General features: G+C 38.1%; 1 protein-coding gene across 1 annotated transcript in view; it reads right to left on the bottom strand.

Annotated features, from left to right (window-relative positions):
- nlgn1 (neuroligin 1) overlaps positions 1–19,105 on the bottom strand; it is a 243,145-nt gene extending 224,040 nt beyond the window's left edge. The window contains exon 1 of the mRNA XM_027169793.2: positions 18,334–19,105. The gene's annotated coding sequence lies outside the window, so the exon portion shown is untranslated. The remainder of the gene's footprint in view (positions 1–18,333) is intronic.
- Positions 19,106–19,559: the final 454 nt, after the last annotated feature.

Below are 19,559 nucleotides of genomic sequence, written 5' to 3'. Positions count from 1 at the left end.
TTGCCTTAAAGAACGAAACTTCTTCGTCAAGAAGCTAAAAGGCTTTTTATTACCATTACCAAGCAACCCTGTTGCAGCTTTACTTACTGCCTCTATCTTGCCATTACCAGACTTCTGTGTAAATACTACAAATGATTGAGAATATGTTAGAGCATGCAGCTATCAGCTATCATCTAAGTCCTGTTGGATGTAGTGAGGTCGATATGAATATCAATAAGCATTTCCTTAGATCAGAGTTTATTACAGCCTCTCACTGGGTTATGCAAATACAGCTCTGAAGAAATTTGTGATTTATCATCTCAATATCCGGTGTCAGCCAAAAACAGAATAGCTTTCTCTTTGAGTCTCAGAGGTTTCTTCCTAATGTGAAGGTGTTTTTCTTTTCCAGTTATGTGTCTGACTCATTAGTGATCTAAATGTACTTCTGGGTTCATATAAAGCTGCTTTGGGCCATCTTTGTTAGACAAACTATACAAATAAAAGTAGAATTGAATGTGTGTATAATCACCATAGTAAACTTGTGTTTAACATTTCACACAGTAAATTTGAATAAGATTTCTATTAACAACAAAGTAAACAAAAAGGAGTTAACAAGGAGATTGTAGTTAATACAGACTCGTTCATTAAACTGCCTTTTTTTACTTAGCAAAAAATGGTTAAATAGTAAGTAAAAAAAATAGCCTTACTGAATGAGTACTTATTAAAAAAATGTTTAAATAGCAAGGTCTTCGTACTAACATTCAATATATGGACACTCTGCATGTACTGTAAAGCTCTGCTTCATAATGCAAACCTTGATGTCCTCCATGGTTTGTGTGTTTTATAGTCAGAAATTTTAGCAATCAAGCTCTAACATTAACCGAATACTGCACATACAGTAATCTTATATTCCCTGCTGATTAACTAACTAATAATTTGAATCAAGTGCGTAAAAACAGTGAAAACACTGAAAAATCTATGCATCACTGATGCCTTACAGGACAATAAATAATGCCTTATTCTAATTAATGATAATGACAAACAATTTTGGCAGTAATACATAATATGAGTTTGCAAAAACCCCAACTGATATATAGAGTATCTGAACAGTCTAACATAGCAGAGATGCCAGAGGAAATCATTACCTTCATCTTACTAAAATTGGATTGGTCAGAATAAATGTAAAACCCTACAATTTTTATATACAGATTTCTAGGAAGACGTTTATGTAACCATTAGTTCTTTGTGTTTTGTTTTTTTGTAATGTTTTTACCTTTAAAAAGAAATCAATTTAAAAATGAGAGTCCGAGCCAAGCTAATGACTGGTTATAGTTCCTAAAACATAAGTGACAACAGCAACTTGATTTCTTTTATGTTGCATTCAAGATAAATGTAATCACTGGCAAGTCACTGTGGTATAAGAGGAATAACACAGTTCAGGATGTGCTTTTAATGAAAAATAATCAACTTCAAGGTGGTAATGATCCTCTTGACCTGTATCACACCACACCATCATTGATTATTTACCTATAACAGCATACCCCACTGTGTTTTATTCCTTACTTTTTGGAATGCCTGCTTTATTTTTCTTCACCAGTCAATCGAATGGAATGATGTACCGCCATAGCCTAAGAGTCGAAACTTTAAAAAATATGAAAAAGAATAAAACTGGATGTCAGATAGAAGCTTTTGCTGTGCTAATCTGTTTTGACCCAAGGATACAAAAAGTATATATATATTTTTTAGATGAACTATCTTATTCAACTGTCCTTGAGGAGGAGAACCAGATGTGCCCATTTCTGTCCCTCTGACACAATACTCATTTTTCTTTCTTTGAAAACTTATTTTTCTTTTTCATATGCTTTCCACATGTCTGCTCTTTTAGAATACAAGGGAAAAGCCAGTCCAAGGAGCTTGCTGCAAATGCTTCAAAATGCAAATCCCTCTGCTGCTATCATCTATTAATACACTTCTGTACAAGTGATGAAACCTTTTACAATAAAGCCTGATATGTAAGTGAAATTTTAAACTTCAGAACTTTAAGCTGCAGAAAATAATTGTGTTATTGTATACCTACACTTCCTTTGAAGCAGCCTACCTTGTAAATGAGCAGAGAAAAGTAGAGGAGAAAAAAAATGCCCACACTTCCATGTTCAAAGGGTGACACCAGGAAAGTAATTCATATGCATGTTTAATGAGATGAAACTGGTTTTGTGAGAATGAAGCTTTAATGCTGTGCAGTTGCAGAATGCAGAGGAAGTGAGATATGTTTCTGCTTTTTTCAAGCACACTTTGCTGCAGATCCCAAGTCTATTGTCCAAGTCAGAGAGTTTGTGCCTATCCCCTTACCCAGGTGAACACAGAATATCACAAATAACCACACACTTAGCCAGCATGAAATTTTGGTTTGACCTGATAGCAGGAGCTAGTCTGACTCAACCCCTTGGACTTTTTTGGGAGGTTTTGCAGCGACGGTTACTTGGAGAAAGCAGAACTATTTCGAGGTATACATTCCAGTTTTATATTCCTTTGCTATATTTGTTTATAATAGCCTTTATTTTTTAACATATACATTGCAGCACAAAGAAATTCTTTCTTTGCATATACCAACTTTGGAGGTTGGGGTCAGAGCACAGGGACAGCCATGATTCTATGCCCCGGGAGCAGTGAGGTTTAAGGGCCTTGCTCAAGGGCCCAGCAGTGGCAGCTTGGCAGGGCTGGGACATGAACTGTGATCTTTCAATCAACAACCCAACTATAATCCTTTGTATAGCTTCATCAAACTTTACTTTTTTGTAATAGGTAACAAATATAATTGTTACGGTGCCCTTGTTTACTCCTCCCCGTCTCTACACACCACAGAATCATCGTCAATGTACCCTTGTCCTTTGTCCTGTCTAGTTTTCCTCTTTTTTCGTTTTATGTATTTCCGATATTAAACCCTATTTATTTGAAGCTTGGTCTGTCTTCTTCTACCTGGTGTGACAAAATGATTTCACGCAAACTCGAACCCAGTAGGATAGCTTCCAGCCTGGACCGGCTTATTGGGAGCATATTTTATTTCTCCTCCTCCTGGACTGTTCTGCCAGACTTTTTCCTTTTTTCGGTGACATCGCTCCGCATTTTATTCGGTGAGGGATGCCGCTCCACTTTTGGTTCGTCAAGGAGGACATCGCCTCACTTCTGTTCCGCAGACGGTGTCACCATCCTGGTTTTGCACTTTTTTTTGGTGCCCTGTGGCATCGCCCTGCACCTGTTACGGTGGGGGACGTCGCTCCACTTCCGGCTCGCCAAGGAGGTCGTCGCCTCACTTCTGTTCCATGGGGGGTGTTGCAAGCCCGTGGCAGAAGATCTTTCCCGTCCTCCCTCCCTCCCATTCTGGTCTTTAAGACGTGGTCTGGCCGCGGTGCGTCGGTGGTAGTGCTCGTCCCTTCTGCTCAGCTGTGGACGTCGCTCGGCCCTTCTGCATGGCTGTGGACATCACTCAGCCCATCTGCTCAGCTGTGGACGTCGCTCAGCCCTTCTACACGGCTGTGGACTTTGCTCGGCCCTCTCTGGCTGCCTTGCCGTGTGCCTTGCTCACCCCACCTGCCTCGCCATGTGCCTTGCTCCCCCCCACCTGCCTCACCGTGTGCCTTGCTCCTCCCATCTGCCTCATTGTGTTCCTTGCTCCTCCCACCTGCCTCGCCGTGTGCCTTGCTCCTCCCATCTGCCTCGCCATGGGCCTTGCTCCCCTCATCTACCTCGCCGTGTTCCTTGCTTGAATCAAACCCAGGCCGCAGCAATGAGATTGATCCTGCCGACGAATCACCTGGAGGCCTGCCTGTCAAACAGTTACAGTACTGGTTCTTAATACTTAATAGCTGCACAGATTTGGTCTTTAAATAGACATCACTACAGCACTAAAGAACCATCCTTTTTTCCAATTCACTACTGGCTGTGTAAAATATTCTTCTCATATTTAAAATATATCCTGCATTTTGCAGTGAGACTAATGTGATGCATACCCTTCTAAATTAGCTAACACAAATGTATTACACCGCAAACCCAGTCTTCATAGATATACTAATTATCTTACTTCAGTAAATGTAATGTGGCACTGAGTTTTAATTGAAATGTGGTATGATACCAGAGACACAATAGCTTGCAACTGTATGAAAGGCAATGTATGAGATGCAATAGATATTACTATGAGTCTGGCCATAGCAGAAAAGTGAGAGTGAATCATTGCATGCCCTTGGGGCTTCAGCAGCACCCACTCAGTCTTGCTGGACATGAGGAGAGCAAACAAACATCAGAGGCCCTGAAGAAAATAGGAGGGGACCAACAGAGGCTGCAGCTCTCACCACTGTGAGTGAGTACTTAAGAGGTGCCATATCTGCTCCAAGACTTTTGTAAAGCGAGTCAGACAGGCAGCTTGCACAAAGAAACCAATACACTCTAAGATCCCTGCTATAAACATTCTCAGAAGGCACATACTATCTGCTCTACTTTTAAAAATGCTTTCTGCAGTTCCTCATGCATATATTCTATTGAGGAGAGATTTGTGTTTGGGAGTGACCTGAGATAAGATAATCCATTGTAATTTTTTTCCTCGAAAAATAGCTCACAATTTGCTCTTCCATCAACCGGTAATAGCGTTGCCTTTTTTTGTAGCTTTTATGAAAGAACTGTGAACCTTGCCTGAATTCGAGTTGGATATCAATAGTGCAGTCTTCCTTTTCTTTAAGAAACTGTATTGTATGATACATAAAAGTAGCTTTTACAAGATACGCTTTCTCCTTGAATGCACAGTGTGTATAGAAACCTAAGGCAAGGAATGAGTACTGAAAGTATGTGTTGAATAGCAGGCATAAATAGAAAAATTTGCTATAGTGTGCTATAGTGCTAAAAATGCTAAAATGCTATAGTGAATTTAATTCAGTAGAAAAACAAACGGTGGCTTCACATGTCTAGGTGGAAACACCTGCTAGCATTAGCTTTTTTGTTGTTGGTGGCAGTTGCATGATATGCCTTTTAGAATTAAATTGGAAAAATTAAAAAATAGCTAGAAAGCCATTAGTTGAAAATGTGAGATGGTCATTATGTCTCAAAGAATAAGCTGATTGTAAAATAATTTTATGCAAAGTTTCATATTTCAGGCATTAGAGACACTTTAGGGAAGAAATTATTAATGGAGACAGACTAAAAGTATTGGTTTGTTACCATTTTCATGATTTTTGTTATGAATTGAAAAATGCAAATTAGCTTACAATCCATGTTGCCTTGGTATAAATGTTTACAGCTTTTGAATGTTGTATATTGTATCATTCATTTTGTTTTCTTTAAAGGCTTCAGCTTTATGATAGTTGAATTACATTTATAGACAGAAGCCTTATTCAAGCAGGAGTAGTTTCTCAGTGTGAAGTCTGTAATGAAATATTTGCATGTCTCCCCTGTGACGAAGCACTTAGCAGATGGCTATGAATTAAGGCAGCACAAGTATGTTTCCAACAGGTTCCTTTTTTAACAAAAGCGGAATTTGTACATCTGACATATGGTGATCATCTACTAGTTTCATGATACTGTGGCAAATGTGACTTAAAGTCTTATACTTATAAAATATAATCTATATTTTATCATATTTTTTGTATATTGGTTTCAATTGTGGAAGTAAATGATAGGTTAAAAGAACAGATTCAGGGGTAGATAAAAACTTTAAAATCAACCTTAAATCCTTTATCAATGATATAGATATATTAAGAAAATGTGAAACTGCCAGAAAATGCTGATATCTGGGCAAAAGTATACTAAACAGTCATAAAAAGTGGGGCTGGCAGAAACCATATAAATCTGTTACATTACTGACTGGTGAGCTGTTTATCAGCCTTTTTCCAGACACTGGTTTAATAACGTTCCCAAGTTCTCTACTAAAATCAGAAAGGCTTGGCTAGTTGGGTACTAGAAATATTTACAAGTGCTGGCCTGAGGATGATGGGCTTCCCTTGCTGAGAATTGGTTCATTCCAAGATTTGCTCTATCCTAGGGAGATTTTCCCTTTGCTTGCTCACTAGAGGTTAAGTCACACTGAAGATTTTAAAGCTCCTTTGCAACTATAATAAAATTAAAAAAAATCATTTTCTCCATGGTTCTCTCTGTGGTTAAGTCTTTCTCTGATATCTCAGTCATTAATTAAATTACTTTATCATTGTATCCTTGCAAAAACTGCACTAAAATTTCGTCTCTGTGACTTTTTTCCCAGAGGCAAAAAAGTGGAATTTCCTCATATAAATGTAGTTACTCAGAACTTTAAGATTGTTTAAGAAATAAGCTGATAATCATAATTACTGTTTTTATTTAGCCTACTATGTTTAATATATCCATAGAAAGGTAAATAAATAAATAAATAAATAAATAAATAAATAAATAAATAAATAAACAAACAAACAAATAAATAAATAAATAAATAAATAGATAAATAAATAGATAAATAAATAAATAATTAAACGGAAATCTGATGCTAATATTGGGTCTGTTTCTAAACAGTTATATAGGTTTTCTGTTCCCAGAGTTATTGTCTTGATTTACTTTTCCAGTAAGTCAAATGTTCAGCATTTACAGTTTCTAGTAATCCTAAAGTGCACTCAGCATAAATTAGAAAGCAAATGTCTATCACACATTCATCTTTAGTAATCACTTTATCCTGGTCAGGCTCAGTATGGATCTGACGCCAAACCCATGAACACTGGGAGCAAGGCAGGAGAATATAGCATAGAACATCTACCTGTCTGTGCATTTTGGACAGCAAGAGGAAACTGGAGAAACCCAGAAGAAACCCATATGCTCATTTGATGAGAACATGCACAGAAACTCTCAGACAGTAAACCAAGCTCAAGATCAAAGTTTGGAGCTGTAAGGCAGCAAAAAGTGCACTTAACCAATCTGTCCATTCTTCTCTGACCTCTCTCATCAACAAGGCATTTCTGCCTGCAGACACCGATGCACAGCACGTGCTTTGATTTATGCTGTGAAAAAGCTAGAGAATGTTGTGTGTGGATATCCTAGGATCTGAGCAGCTTCTGGAACACACAAAACAGCCCTATCTTTAACCAACAACCATGCTACGGTCAAAGTCAATGAGATCACATTGATTCTGTACATTGATGTTTGAGGTGAACCTTAAATCAAAGTCCTTACCTGTATCTGCATGATTTTCTACATTGCTCTGTTTCCACATGATTGGCTGATGTATAATTAGATGTAATTGATTGTCTTCAGTAAACATGACTTATCTTTTATTGTTTGCTCAAAGAAAGACACACAGATTGATCTCATATTCAGCCGATTATCTAACATGCTCTTTAGAATAAAAATCAAATGCATGACAAATGAAAAAGAGCAAGGCTCAAAAGTGCTGTTGTCCAACAAAAAAAAATAACAGAGAATGTAAGATTTCCTTTAGCAGACAATTAATCAGTCAAGAAAAAAAAAAAGGAATCCATTGAAGACTTAATGCAGAAAACAGGAGCAGAAGCAAACCATACAGATTAATGCACCTACTGCAGTTCAGCTAGCAAGCTTGGGTGAAAGGCCAGTCCTATTGTAAGATCAAGAATGGACAAGAATGGGCTACCTGTTTGACAAGCCATCATTGTATTCTCTAATCCAATAGTCGACAGGGCCTGCTGCCTTAGAAGTCTTGTCAGCAAATTGAAGCAGTGCTCCTGTAGGCATGGATCAAGGCCTGGCACCGCACGGCCATGTTCTCAGTGCATTTGGCCTGGCTCCAGGGTAATTTTCATAAGGACAAGTAAACTATTGGGCAGCACTAGACAGAGCGTGCAGGATGATATCCCTGCAAACATGAGCTCTCACTGCGTGTTCTGAATACTAATATATCCATAAAGCAAACTCGCAGCCGTCTGGTCGGGCTACTTCCAGCATTCTCAAGGGTTCCTTTAGCCATTTTTAAGAGTGTTTTTGCTCTTGACATTTAAAGCACAGGGAAAAAAGGAAAAAAGCTTCGTAAATACTGTTCTTATCTAAATCTATCGGCTTACTGGTTCTAATATCCCAACAGTGCAGTGATGCATACTAACAGTTGTGAAGAGGTCATAAAGTCAACCATTTCTAGGATGTCATACAAAAACAAGAAAAGCTGAAAAATAAACGTTTCCTCTTAAATAACCAGCAAGTGTTTGACGCATTTACCACTCGTGGGGAAACAGGAAATGAATGAATAACACAACAGTAGCAATAACGTATCGGACACATATAATCAGACTTTTTTTTTATTGTTACACTAAAAAAAGCATAAATTTTATTCATAAAAAACAGAGGGAATTAAACCGGGAATGTTTCAGGAGAGAACAGTAAAAAAAAATCGCTATGTTCAGCCTGTAATTAACTATCAAGCCCTCTGGCCCCACTCTTTGTGTTTTTATTTAATGGTACGTCGCATTTATTCCAACCCCTTAATTAAGTTTTACAAAAAGGTTTGGGGTTGAGTTAGGGTTCAGAGCAAAGAATTGGATATTAATTGTTAGTGGTATTATGTTGGTGCACTTTACAAAATCAGTAGAACAAACCACACACCAAAAAGCTTAATCAACTGCTCTCAGAATAGTTATAGTTTTGTTTGAATTTTTAGGTATTAGATATAATTATCTGTAACAATCTTGGTAAATCATTGCAAATGTATCTGAACATGCAGTACTTGTATCATGGTAGACAAACTATATTTAAACATGGTAAACATCCAAGTGTGGCTTAAATGAGCCAGTTATATGATTCTTTATAGTAAACCCATTCAAAATATTCAAAATGTTCCTCATTATGAAATGCAATGGCCATGTATTGAAGGACTGGCAAAAAAATAATCAATCAAGAATGGTCTTTGTTTTCTGTACAACTGGATATTCAAGTTCCTAAAAAGAACTAATAACAACAAAGGGAATCCAAGGACGTTCAAGGAACCAAAGTAACTAATCATGGTAGTGAATCACCCAGGTGATGGTGTAATGACTAATATTCATGATTCAGAATTTTTTAGTATTAAGTAATTTCCAAAAGAGACACAGCAGGGAAGTTTATTCTCACAAACCTTTAGAAAGACAAAATTTGATGTCTGTCTGAATTTTTATGTGTGAGAAAGGGTTGAGTCAAGATAGTTTCAGGAGAGTAACTTGATCTTTTTGCACTTCCAGAACACTTTGGATAAAAATCCTATTTCAGCAGGCTTGGTTTTTAGATGGCTCCAATGATTTGTGAATTGTGAATAAGATGTTTCTCTCACTGCAAGACTGTAAAAACCATTCCATTAAATGCTAAACTTCCCTTCTCTTCCTTTTCCTGTTTCTGAGAATTTTTCACCAGTTCTTGTTGTTTGATCACGTGACAAATTAGACTTTGAAATTATTTAAAATACTATATAATATACGATGTCTGTAAAAAACATTCCATTAAGTGCTTCCCTTCCCTTCTGGTCCTTTTCCTTTTCCTTTTTTAAAAATATTTTAGCACATATATATAGTATCTAGTGCAAACCCTACTGATCAAGGCTAGCTTCAAGCACATTATTAGTTTGTAGCACAAGGCCATCGTAAATACACCTTTAGCTCACAAATATGAGCCAAAAATCCAGGAAAGCCCGATCATGATCTCAAGACCAGCAGTACTGTAGCTGTAACGATCTTTGCATTATGAAGATAAGAATTAGGAATGGCATCAGCATTGGAAAGATTTTTCTTTGCGGTCAAAAAAGTGTATCTCCCATTCAAAAACCTCTGCTCTCCAAGTGGAAAAAGCATTAGTATCAACAAACTCTGTGTAATGTAAAGTTTCTAAGTTTCTGAAGAGGGTTTTGTTAAGCAGACAAAATAAAAAAGTGCAAAGCCCCAAGAGCAAAATCTGTAAACTGGAGTCTGACCCAGCTTACAAAACAAAAGTGTGACTTAAAGAGAGTACAAACAGGCAACAGATTAATGTGTACTGCTGTGGGTTTTTTGCTTAGTACAGGATGAAGGCAAGTAAACAATTAGAATAATTACATTTCCTGTTCTGTGCTCATTTCTTAACTAGATTGCTTTGAGCTCTCAGAGTAAGCTTATTAGTGGTCACTTATTAGAAAAGGATAAGTAGCTAAGGTGCATGGTGTAGTATTTATTACCCATTTAATACCTGTAAGAGGTTCCATTTGGTTCCATTAAGTTACAAACAGAGACGCCACAACAGTATTTTATACCCACAAGATTAGAGGTTTATAGCCAGCCACAGTTCAAATCCTGATGGTGCTGTAGCCATATAAGAGAGCAAAATTGACTGGTTGGCAGGAAGGCAATATCCTCTCTCCTGTCAATAAGAGTGACACTAGGCAATCATGGGAATCTGTGAGCTCATGTATGCTGAAGAGGTTAGATAGCACTTTCCTTCAAGTGTGATCAGCTGCCCTGTGATGCAGCATGAGTAGTGTGAAGAGATGTGGTGCTGGCTTCATGTGTCTCGGAGAACGAATGTGTTAGCCTTCATCCTCTCTTGCCCGGTAGCTCTCACGTGATGGGGAAAGTGGCTGATAGGTGGGAATTGGCAGGGATCTACAATTTAAGAAGTAAATGGGTGCAAAAGAAAAGTTTCTTCATAATTACATCTCAAGCACAAATAAAGCCACAGCATAATTTGAATTCAGGCTACTTTACATTTAATTTAGAAATCCCATATAGCATTACTGAACTGTATATACTTTAAAGACAGCACACTAAATAAGGATAGATGAAAAAGTATTTGATTGTATTAACACAGTATTCTGATAATAAACTAAAATCATGGCAACTCACTTACCACTAGCTTGACACACACTTAAATTTACTCAGTATAGTACATTCCACAGGCGTTTGTCAGAAGGGAAGTTCCTCATCACTTGATGGAGTCAGAAGACAGAGCATAGTGAACAGGAAGTCTGCAGTGGTGCATCACCAGCGGGGACATGGCATGTCAATATGAATAACCTTGGCTATAGACCCGTGAAAAGATCTACGACCCACGTACAAGCACATGGTGGCATATTACTCCTCCGGCCATGCCTTTAATCTACTGAAGTGGCCGAGGCTGCCTTTAAAAGTCAGTCAGCCAGAATAGAACGTAAAGATTCAAGGCAGAAAGGTCACGTTTCTCATTGTCCAAATATGAAGAATCATGTTGCCATGTCTCTCCACACACACAAATCAATGTGATCTGGCTTAAACAACACTCAGACCTTAACATTTGTTACATTTACAAGCGGACTCATGTCTTCGCTGACAGGAAAGTAGCTGACATAACTATACATAATGCACAGACATGTATTCATAGCATGTATATGACCTGTGACATACACAGAAGAAATGTTAGTATCTGTTAGAGCTTAAATGTTCTTGATTGATTCTGTTATGCTAATCATGAAAAGGACTTTTCAGGTCATAGCTTAAATTACACTTGGCATTATTTAAAGCAATTTGTCACAGTACAAATGATAAGATTGGGATTAAAAATTATTCTATAAAAGTGCATATGCGGCTGAAGTTAATCACAACACCAACTTTTTTAACAATATCAGTCAATCCAACATTTTCATTTCTGTAAAACTTTAGTAATAGTAAATATTACACTCCTACACTTTCATAATTGCCACATCATATGACAGAAATATTGGCTACAATTATACAGCGTAAATAATCTGCAATTCCATGAGTTGACTCCATTTCCCATATTTATTTGCTGATCTGCTTCCAGCCAAAAGCAAAATTAGAGTTGACAGCATTATTTGTGTCCAAGCTGTCTAGAGTCAGCAAATGGTGAAGTGAGAAAATTCTCTTGAATTTTAAAAAAGCTTGTTTAAACCATGTCAGTTTTTCAACAAATGTGTGATGTCAGCATTGGTGGTGCAAATCAATATGACAGACATGTCTTTCTCTTAGTAATGATTCTCAAGCACTTTACTTGAGTACTTGACTATCATTTCAGCACAGTCTCTTATGAAGTTGTTGACTACTGAGTCCACCGAGTTGCTTAAATAAAACAAGCTTATGTTATTTACATTATTTGGCAGACACCCTTATCCAGAGTGACTTACAACTGAGCGCCTTGCTCAGGGGCCCAGTAGTGGCAGCTTGGTGGACTTGGGGTTCGAACCCATGACCTTCCGATCAACCTTAACACCTTAACCACTGAGCTACCACATCCCACCTAGCCAATGTGTCTGGAAAATACGTAGATCTTCTTAATAGTTAAGCAAAACACCACCTCATACTGGCAAATTTATAATAATTCACTTGGCTTGAATCATGTGAAAAGATAGATAGGCTACCTTTGGTTACAGCAGGAGTGGCTTGTGGTAGTAGATTTTGGTGGGGCTGGAGTGGACTACCACAACAATGACAATAATGACAGAATTAATCTTATGTGTCATGTGATTAAGGGAGTTTTTCCTTGCCACTGCTGCCTGAGTCACCTCAGACTTGCTCATTGGGGATAAATACATATACATACATACATACATACATACATACATACATACACACTGTGAACTATATATATCTTGATTTTTTTACTATATTAACTCTCTATATTTCTCCTTATGTTTACCTTCTGTTCTATGTTTATGTTCTGTAAAGCTTCTTTGAGACAGCTGCTCACATGCAGTCACTTTTTGATGGCGAACAGGGATCAACATTGGCACTATGGCCAGTCTGTATCTTATGTAGCCCATAGCCAGCGAGCTGTGATAACCTGTGCGTTCTAACACCATTCTGTCATAGCCACTGTTAAATTTTTGAGCAATTTGTGGTACAGTAGCTCTTGGTATTGAACCAGACAGGCTAGCCTTAACTCTCAACATGCATCAGTGATCCTAGGTTACCCATGTCAGTGGCTGACTGGTTGTACCACGTTTTTCAGGTACTAATCACTGCATTTCGGGATCACACCACAGGGCCTGCTGTTTTGGAGATGGACTGACCCAGTCATTTATCCATCCATTGTTCAGATCATAATGATTGCACATTGTTCCTTCTTTTAACACATCAACTCCAGAACTAACTGTTCACTTGCTGTCTAATATATTCCACACATTGACTGGTGCTACTGTAATGAAATAATCATATTGTTATTTACCTGGTGGTTTTAATGTTATGGCTGATCAGAGATTCTTTTAATGGCAGGAAAATGGCAGGCTGTTTGTGTGTGTGTGTGTGTGTGTGTGTGTGTGTGTGTGTGTGTGTGTGTGTGTGTGTGTGTGTGTGTGTGTGTGTGTGTGTGTGAGACCGGGGGGGGGGGGGGGGGGGGGGGGGGGTCTGGTACAAAAATGATTGCTTATTGAAAGAAGGAACTAACTTGTCTCTCAGACGTTCCACATCATTAAATCTAACTATAAACCGTTAAAATGCAGACGTGTCATTCATTAATAAATTAAACAATGTAATCATTGGCTAATCCCTGTGGTATAAGTGGAACAACACACTCCAGACTGTGCTGTTATGCAGTTATACACCTCGTGCCATATCACACCCCCTGGCGTGCATTATTTTCGTATAACAGCACAGTCTGTTGTGTGCGACTCCTTACTTATGGCTTAGCCTACAGTTATCATCCTTAATTATGTCAGCATTAGATTACATCCACTTACCACAGTTCTGCTTCATCTTCTATGGTTCTTGTTTTTTATTTCTTTTCTGGATTTCAGAAAGTTATGTTCCTTTCATTTTTAAAACTATGACAATTTAAAACAAATTTGTGCAAGTCCAGTATGCTAGAGAGATGGGGCATCGTATACTGTTGCTCCCCTTGGTCCATTTACATGGACATTTTGTCACCCATCAGCAGCCTTGTATTTGTGCCACAATAGAAAATGGACAGTTAGCCACACCAGAACGTTCTTGAGCTAACTTACTATGTACACCAATTTTTAATGACATAACACAAAGATGTAGTCTGGTTTAAAAGCCAGCTCGACAAGCACCAGATGAACTGCATAACTGGCACAGGGACACAGCAAGACTGGAGTCTATCACAGGGGAGGCTCAAGGTGGAGGGACACTATGAATGTAGTGCCAATGCACAGACACTCACACACCCATCAACACCCTATGGACAATTTAGAGATTTTTGATCAGTCTACAACAGGTCTTTGGACTGGGGGAGAAAACCCCCAGGAAATACCCAGAGGAACAAGCAAACTCCAGGCACATACGTTAAAGATATTAAAACCCCAGAAAGAATTAAAACCCCAGCCTCAGAGATGCAAGAAAACTATGCTAACATTTAAACAACTCTTGTCTATGTCCTGACATTTAGGCACATAAAATATACAGTATATAGTAACAAATACGATTGCTAATGTACAGCAATTGAAATAGCAGCTCTTTCATTTAGCTAGCTTTCTAATCCAAACTGCCTGCCCACACCCAGACATTTGATCAAAGCTTTATTTAGTGCTCTGTATTTATGCACAAATATACAATAAAACTAATTAAAACTATTATTAAGTTCAGCTCTATTGTTATGCTCAATGTTAAAAGAACAATCTTTTTTTTTAAAATATTATGACAGTTACCATTAATCTTAACATTATGAACAAAACAATTCAAATTACACAGTTAAATAAATTGCATTACATAGTTAGCAAGTAAAATATTGTCATCTACTTTCTTAGCATCTACAGAGAACAATAATTGTATTAGTATGACATCTACATTTCACACATAGACTTTATCTCTTTCTTTTCTGGGCTTCCACATAAAGCTAATGGTCCAATTAATCTGGCCAACACATGTAGCCTGTAAGACAGGGATTATCATGCATTCAATAAACAACATTTAAATAATATTTCTTGAGCTATATAGCATTTTATTCCTGAATGTTTCACCAATACAATACATTAAGTCCAAGTTTTTAATATCCATAGACTGGTTTGTTTTCGATTTGCTAAATTGCTAAATCCCATTCATTTCAAGGGGAAAGTCGGTTTGTCTAAAAGCATATAGCTAAACCTGAAAAAAAAAACTTTGATAATAATGGCTTGTGATTTATACAGTTGTAGCTAAATTAAAGTATTTCTTTATAGGTCCTCAGACCTCAGTGTGTGAGGCAAAGGATAAATCTTGGGAAAAACTATAGCTGTCCATACAAAGAACGAAGACAACAGTGTTTAAAGAAAGTGCCACCTAACATGTGACACTTCAGAATAGTATAACTCGTGAGGTATTAGTAATATTCACTGACTCAGCATGTAAAAATGTCGACCTTTGGAACAGGATATCTTATTTTGGGTGGGTTTATTGGATGAAAACTCTTTAAAAGGAATACGATGATGCACTTGATAGTGTATACAGGTTTACCGATCTTCATTCTGATAGACTGTCAAACCTTTCGTATACACAGTGGATATATTTTGCCATATGAAGAGAAAATCCACCCTTAACATTTATTAAAATGTCACAGAACGTGTCCAAATAATAACCTTACTCATGATACACCAGAGACCGGACCCCATGCTAAGCTTGACTAAAGCTCCACCAGGCATTAAAAGTCAGCAGCAATGTCAGCATATGACACTGCTCAATAGCATTGAGCACATTGGATCAGGCTAGGAAGTGAATAACTCCCGCTCCTGAGCGACAGCACCAAAACAGACCACATCGTGCTGCATTCCAATGAGGGCTAATGATCGTCATCAGCCCCTGTTGTTTCTTTCCATTTTGGATAGTGTTAACCACAGTGAGCACTGAAATGAGGTCCTAACCATGTGCAAGGTGGGTGAGCGACAACGAGTGGGTTATGAAGCATTATTAATCGCACTGGTGACTGAGCACAGCCACGATAATTGAGCGGCAGGGGTCCTGTGTTAGTCAGCCAGAGAGACAGGACAGTGGAAAGAGGTCTCGCTGTGATCCAATGCAATACAAAACAGCTTCCAGCATGTCTCAGTACTGTCTCCAGACAGCTGAGGAGTTCCGTCAAAATGAAAGACACTTCATTAATCAAGCAAGTGAGCACGTCTATATTAGAGACAGCTTTGTTTTAATTAACTTATTGTGCAGTGGGCTAAAACCATGATTGCTGTTAAGTGCCAATGTGATGCAGTGACCCTATCTGAAGAAAAACAATGTACCATTTAGATTAACACTCTTCACCTAAGGCAAGTTGCTAATGCATCGCCAGTTAGAAGTATGAGGCTTCCTCACTAATGAAATGGATGGCTGGCAGTTTTAGTATTTTCATGGGTCAGTGGTGAATTAAATAAAGGATATAAATTATATAAGGACTATAATCAGATCACTATTTGCAATTAATTTTCACACATTGTCAGTCAAATTTGTATGCTTATGTGCATGCATCATGATACAGTATCTGCATCTAGCCTTCAACAGCGCAAAAGTTTTTTATATGATATTTAATTTTTACATCACATAATATAATCAGCATCTCTTTGCTGAACTTCAATTTTCAACTTTTCCACAAGATGAATTTACATCATTTAATCAGCAACAGCTTGTTCCTTAGCTCATGTGCATTTAGTAGAGAGTTACAATGTATGTGGCATTTTGAGAGAACTGTCTGTGGCCAAGCCGTTTGACCTGGTGTCTGGTGGTAAAATATATTCAGCTACCACAAGAGTTCACTGGGGAAAAATTTATATGACAGACCATATTGATCTGAATAAACTTTAAGAGATACAAGCAAAAGGGTCTTGTTAATGGTTACATTAGCAAAGCCTCAGAACAGTACAATTACTCTGATAGTTCACTCTCTCAGGTCTGATCAGAAGAACATCTGATCATAGCGGGTGGGGGGATTGGTGGCTGACATGTTGGGGTGTGTGAGAGCTAAATCAGATGCAACATCTCACCTCCTGGATGATGTCCAGAGGAGACATAAGGTAGAATTAAACAATTAAACATGCAAGAATGATGACCTACTCTTAATCATTCATTTAAAATCTAATTTAGAAAAACATTCATCCCTGCACAAATGCATTGAGGTAAGTTACTTGTGGAAGGAGCTTATTTAAAAAAAAAAAAAGCACCTTCATTAATTTAATCACGCCTGTCCTAAAATGCTCCTTGGCTCTATTTGCTGTTAGAGAGGACAATTACATGATTGCAGACGTCACCATGCCAAAATGAGTAATACCCTATTACTTTGCAATGATGCTGCACTTACAAGGGACCTGGCAGCAACTTATCACGAGCAGTAATGAAACTGGAAGTAAACATTAGAGGTAGACTGCCATCTACAGGAAAAAGTTCAAGAGGTTGATGCCCAAATATTACATTAAAATTGTGACTGAAATGCATTGTCTTGGGCACCTTTCATATATTCAGGTCTCGGTAGAAACCTACATTGTAGACCTAGCAAAGTGCAATCAAATATGATTTCATATAATTGAGTGTGGTGTAAAAGAGAGCTAAAGTGTTGACAATATGGGTAATTTAACAGTAATGCAGTCTCAAAACTTTTTACACTCTTCAACCACTCATGATAATGACAAGAGGTCACAGACCTTCTAAATAATCAGTCTTTTGTCTTCAGGTGATATTCTTAGCATTTATGAGGTACGAGGAGGATCTCCTAGAGGAAGGCTCGCAGCCATCGCTAAAATGGCCAAGCGCTACAATCATATCCAGGCCTGCTGATTTCTTGACAAGTTGATAAAGAGCAATTAAATCAGCACCATGGACAGCTGCACAGTTTTTGCTGCTGTAGAGAAACCATTGCATCTCTCTCTCTCTCTCTCTCTCTCTCTCTCTCTCTCTCTCTCTCTCTCTCTCTCTCTCACACACACACACACACACACACACACACACACACACACACACACACACACACACACACACACACACGAAGCACTCACGCACGCATGCTTACAGCCTACACACATTGCGTGGCTCATTCCTATTCTCAAAAAGGGTGAAGAGGATAACAAGGAATCCATAATGAATAAATCTGTCTGACATTTATTATACATAATATCATGCATACATTGAATGATCAGGATATTTCAGCTTGCAGAATAGCGACTTTTCAGAACTAAGAATGTCCAAGTAAAAAATATACTCAACGCGCGCGCATACACACACAATGAGAGAGAGCTAGAGAGAGAGAGAGAGAGAGAGAGAGAGAGAGAGAGAGAGAGAGAGAGAGAGAGAGAGAGAGAGAGAGAGAGAGATGTCAGTATAAGGTAAGTATATATGCGAAACAATCCTCATTTTAAGTTACCCTTTCCATAGTGAAAGTTTCCTGCAATTACAAGGAAATAAGCTCAAACGTTTGAATGAGTTCCTTATGCATATCCACAATGCTTTGGGAACCCCTTAAATGCTGCTATAAATTATAGGCACGTACCTTTTTTGTCAAAAAGCAGACTCAGCCAAATTCCTCACTGTGATGAAACTATGTTCAAACAATGGGTTACAAATTCCAAAAAAAAAAAAATCGCCCAGTACATATAAAGCATCTGATCTTGCTTTTCTCGCTTATTCATTTAGTGTGATGATGTGACTCAGAAGAGAGAAGGAGAGAAATGATGGAGCTTTTAAGCTTACAGATCCCCAAAAAGCAACGGCAGTATCACAGAGTCTACATTCTCTTATGCACGACAAGCTGGTGCACAAAAACCCTTGCAAAATCCAGTTTCATTTAAATCATCGCACTTTGCGGACCGGTGCTAGATAAGAAATGCCCACGCGCTGCTTCGACGTCCAGTCTGAGTCACTCCAGTCTGATGCTGTGATAAACCCTGTGAAAAGGAACAGCTAGAGGAGGACGTGTGCCTTTTATATGCACACGCGCAGCTGATGAAGTTTACTGTATAAGGAAAGACTGCGGCTCCTTTCTGCCTCCAAACGTTACAGTCACGCTCGAGCTCCAAAGTGGCGCGAGATTGGCCAGGGAGCTCCGCGCGCGCGCGCAACAGTGACGCAGACGACGTTTTGGAAAAGGCAGCCGTGCTGCGGGTCAGTGAACGTACCAAACTTAACAGCGCTGTTGGAGGCTTGTCTGTGGTATTGGCTTCCTGCTCTTACACTTTAATTCCGATTGAATATCCGGAGCCTTCAAGTGTAGATTTTTTTTTAACATAGGGATCAAATAGTGCCATTCTTCTATTCTGTACAGCGCACGAGGCTCCACTTCCTGCGCTTCCCGGAAAAGAAAATAGTAGGCGAACTCAGATATATAAGGATGCATTAGTTGTTGAATTTCTGTTTGTCTTACCTTTTTATTTTTTTTTTTGAAAAAAAGGATTATATTTATAATGATATATTTTATATATAAATAGTGGTATGCTGTATTTGATGTAAGCTATATTAAGGTACCTGTTTACATCTGGCCAAGGACTACAGATGAGTATCAGATGAGTATCAGCCTTTCTGAGCTAACTCACTCATTTGCAGGAAATAAAGCAATGTAAAATAAATAAATAAATAAATAAATAAATAAATAAATAAATAAATAAATAAATAAATAAATCCAGCATTATATTTTAGATATATACATAACAATTTTTTTTTATAACTAATTATTTTTAGGACATTTTCTCAATTTGGTCATCTGCCAAATTCCCACATATC

Source organism: Tachysurus fulvidraco, chromosome 2 (assembly GCF_022655615.1).
Source record: "Tachysurus fulvidraco isolate hzauxx_2018 chromosome 2, HZAU_PFXX_2.0, whole genome shotgun sequence".
NCBI lineage: Eukaryota > Metazoa > Chordata > Actinopteri > Siluriformes > Bagridae > Tachysurus > Tachysurus fulvidraco.
This window is presented reverse-complemented; position numbering and strand designations above follow the sequence as displayed.